A 4,720-nucleotide genomic window follows, 5' to 3' on the forward strand; every position below is an offset into this window, starting at 1 on the left:
AGGGAGGGGGGGAGAGTGGATGCGAGTGGGGGGGTGGCTAGGGTTTCGGGGTCTCACCCGGGGGGGAATAAGGAGAGAGGGGGTGGGTTTGCCAGGCGGCCCGGTGGCCTGCTGGGCCGAAGCCCAGTGGGGGGGGGAAGGGGGTGTTCTCTTTTTTTTCTTTTTGGTTTTCTGTTTTTCTTTCCTTTTGTATTTTCTTTTATTATTTCTTTTCTGTTTAAATCATTTAATCCATTTAGCCATTTTATAAAAATATGTCTGTTGCACTATAATTACCTTTGTAATATTCGTCAACCACCGAACAATTTTATTTTAATTTTTGAAAACTTTTATTGTTTTCATCAATTTGAATTTTGAATTTGAACGGTTTCGAATTATTGCGAGGATAGCAACAGTAATCGGGATGACGTGCCATGATTAGCGTGGGATTACTGTAGCTTGATTATCCGGGCGTCACAATTCTCCTCCACTACAAGAAATCTCGTCCCGAGATTTAAGAGGTAGTGAAAGGGGGGAAGGTTTGGTAACGAATCTAGCGGGTCTTCTCATTCTGGCTTACTCTTCTCGAAGAGACCGATCCAATACATTGATGTCCTCATTTCTCTGCTTCGGGTCATCATGATGAAGTCGACATCCTTTCTTCGGGATCTTCATCGTACTTACGAATAGGTAACGGGGCAGATCGGCAACGACAAAATGCTATAAGGGTAATAATCTGGGATTAACCCATGAATGAGCATATGAGTACCTCTCAAGTTGAACAAATAAATCACATCGAGAGTAAAGTTCGAAGGTACAATAAGAAGTTTCAAGCAGCCAGGCAATCGTTCAATGCCTAGTCAGAAGGTGAAAGGGGTTTCAAGCGACGGAATAATTATTGTGTTCGATGCCAGAATTGATGATCTCATCGAAAGGTGGCTCATGAATTACATACGAGTCCACGCGGGAGGAATAACTTTGGGAACAGGGGGTGTACAGGAGAGTCAGGTTTTGATCCTGTGGAACTGTGGGTTATGGGCCCACCATGTGGTTGAAAGTAGGAAGGGGGCCGACATCTTGCATGGCCACGATAGCAAGGCCTGTCAGAGGGTAGTCTGTCAGTTATGTCGGCAACAACATCGGTACCAAGGGCGAGGGACGAAGAGAACCATTTTCCTGCTCGTTGGACGAGGCGGACCAATAGGCAAAGTTCCCGTCCGTTGGTGGTTACCGAAATGTCATCAACACTAGAAACAGGGTCTTACTGACAAAGTTGTACATCGAGGTGTTTGCACAAGCAGTGGATTATTACTGCTTATATCGTATAGATCATAGAAAAGGTTTAAACAAACCAATGGAAGAAAAATATGATCATCAGATTAAACAGAACAATGGAAAGGAAAATATGTTTAAACACATATTTCAAGGGTATATCCTTCCCAAGGACAAGCAGAGCAAGATATCCATGACAGGATATAAAGTAGAAAACCATTTAGTTAAGGGGGGAAAGAATCTCATGATATTACCCATACAACGGTGTTGGATAAATGATAAATAAAATCTAGCATCGTGCTTCAAATGTTCCTATTGCAAATCGGAGTACCATTGACATGCTTCGAGATAGCATTGACATGGTCATCAGGTGAAGATCAGACTTTGGAAACACGAAGGATTCATCAGGAATAACTTGTAGAATAAGTCTTACAGTTTCCTCATGGAAGAATGGATAACCTTGTTGGAAAGGAATCTATAACAACATGGCCTCCGGCCAGGTGTGCTAGGCACGACAGCACCTTACCGGGTCACATAAATACCATTCTTATAACTATTGGAAATATGTTCCAACCATCATATCTGACCGAGATTCAGATCCAATTGGTGTCAGGATACCTCAGACTTAGGATATCTGGGAAGAAAAGGTGTAACGCAAGTTGACGAGATGACATTGTAAGATTCTCGGGGAAATGAACTATGTAGTGATTTCCGTTATCAGGAGTCCATCATTAACCCAAGGAGAGGACAAGGAGGTGTCTGGTGAACTCAACGGCAATTCACCGAGATTCCCAAAGATGGATGTCCACAATTAAGTGAACAAGGAGATAACATTGGTCAGATCAAATGATATAAGGAAATATGCTCGAGGAAAACATACATAATTAAACATTGGTTGAAAGGTGCGGCCGAAATATGGGTTGGGTTGCACGACCAATGTCAGAATGGTGATTCAATAGTCAATAGCCTAAGAATGAACTTCCGTCCATTAACTTCAAAAATAGGGTTGCTAGAAGGAAAGAATCCAAACAACACCGTTCACTTGTTGGAATTAACACAGGGACCAAGAAAGAATGGTGATGGTGAGAAGTATTTCTATGTCAAGAATTCTCAAGAGGTGGAACAAATCTCAGAACATTCTTGACATAAAGGATGGTAATACTCCAAGGTAAAGAAGAACAATTGCAGGATAGCAAGGAACTCAAGGTATAACACCAAACATGAACAAGCTTGTGTTGGTGGGAAGGCAATAAAGTGGTCGATGATAATACAATTCATCGAGGGCAAGGATGGTATTTCTCATCATGAATTCAATTGATATCCTGGATGAGCTCAGAATGTTGATGATCACGACACCTTTGTCGCGAGAGTTCATGAAGATGTAATCGATCGGCGACGACATCAAGTCAAAGTAATGATGAAGTGAAAGGTTATTGGAACCAAGGGTACGACACAACTCGAAACCAAGCTTGTTGTTCAAGGCGAAATGGTATGACGATGAGGATCGACGTAAGGTTAGTTCATCGTCGAAAATTGTGCTCCGAGAAGAAGGACCGGGTAGCACAGATAAAATCATCAAGACAATGATATAGCCAAACAGGCTAGGAATGGCGTGATCGGGTACAAACTCGTACTGAAAGAAGATTACTAAGAGTTGTTGAACCGTAGTGCGGACTCGGCTCAGTTATCGGTGTCTTTGAGTGTTTAATAACTCAGAGCCCATGAAAAATTGTAATCAGTGAGAATGTAGTACTTGATGAAGAACTCATCAGAAGTTATGCAGTTCCAAGATAATCTCGAGATACCAGGGGGGTAATACTCGAAGACGGATCAAAGTAGAGGTTGGACCGGGGTATTGATCCACAGAAGACAAGTGCTTACACTTGCATCGAAAATGGTATTTAAAGGAGAACATGGTCGGAACCACGATTGTAAAAGGGCAGACCCCAGATATAAGATGAACTTATATCAAGGGAATAATTAGTTTTAAAAGAAGCTTCGATGAGAAGATGTACAACGTGTCCATGGGCATGAACATAAAGTTCAAGGTCGACTCCCACTTCTCCCATGTATAACCTTTCATTCACTTCTCACTTTCGATGAAGTTGTAGTGTTGAAATTTTATCTGGCATAATACCAGGAGTGTATGACTCGTGAAAACTTTCAGGTTCACACGTTTTAGAGAAGGCATATGTTCAACCCATCAGGTTATCGTGGAAATATATACCACAAGCTTCAATAGTAGATATCACCAGCTCGAAAGCAGAGCATGGTTGAGAAAGCAGAGGATACAATTTACCAAAGGCATTATGTATCAGAGGAAAGGCTCACAAGGTTATTGAATATGAAGGGCGTTGTCAGGTAAAATCCAACAATGGATCGGGCGATCCACAACGGAGCTGATGTGAGTATCGGTACTCAATCAGAGGAAGAAAGAATGCACGGGCATCATATTATAGGACAACTGAATAATTTGATGCTTAGATAACAAAGGAATTATGATTTCCAAAACAAAGGATCAGAAGCAGACGCTCTGATCAAGGATGGATAAGTTCAATAGACTTAGGGGCACAACCGACGACAATTGATTGGTCGAGAACCAGCTCATGTTCAAAAATGACGTCTGAGCCGGAAGGAGGAATTCTAGGATCTGTTTGAGGATTGCGAGCATTCGCAACAAATCGAATCAACGGACTCAAATGATAATGACAATGGATGTCAACAAGATTACTAGACTTATGGGATTAACCATAATGCAAGTAATCAAGAATTTCAAGAGCAATAGGATGCTCAGGATTTTCGGAAGATCGAATGGTATTTCGAGGATTCGCGACATACATGCATCAACTGGGGATGAGTGGATACTCGGTAAGTGCGAGAAATTATCCGTAGGGGTATTCAGGTGGAAAGGAACTGTCAGGCAGTAAGCTCAAGGGATTATTGAAACAACGACGAGTTTTTCAGGGTATCTTGTAATAACAAGACCACTGGGGATGAATGTAAGAATAACAAATGCAAGTAGTTATCCATAAGGGTTTGCGGTGGAAGGTGAATTGCAAACACGATGAACACAAGTTCTCGGGTTAACAGTGGAGAGTATCTTCAGGGTCTTCTGGTGCAGCAGACGATCATTAGTAATAAGGGGCTCTCCGGGTGAAAGTGATAACGAGATCCTAATGTTAGACTTAGTAAACTTCATTTAACCCGAATAGAGGAGAGATCAGAGTCCCAGAGTAAAGGTCGAGGAGTAAAAGATCCTAGTACCACCCAATGGCGACGTGGGCCCATGGGCCGCACAGCCATGCTAGTAAAAGTTTTGCAATGTCTAGACTCGACTTCGGCCAAGGAGTTGGAAGGGGGATTCCTATAGGCAGTCGGCTCTGATACCAACTTGTGACGCCCCCGATTCAATCGTACACTAATCATGCACGCAAATGTGTACGATCAAGATCAGGGACTCACGGGAAGA

The sequence above is a fragment of the Triticum dicoccoides genome, chromosome 6A, assembly GCF_002162155.2.
Source record: "Triticum dicoccoides isolate Atlit2015 ecotype Zavitan chromosome 6A, WEW_v2.0, whole genome shotgun sequence".
In the NCBI taxonomy this organism is placed as follows: Eukaryota; Viridiplantae; Streptophyta; class Magnoliopsida; order Poales; family Poaceae; genus Triticum; species Triticum dicoccoides.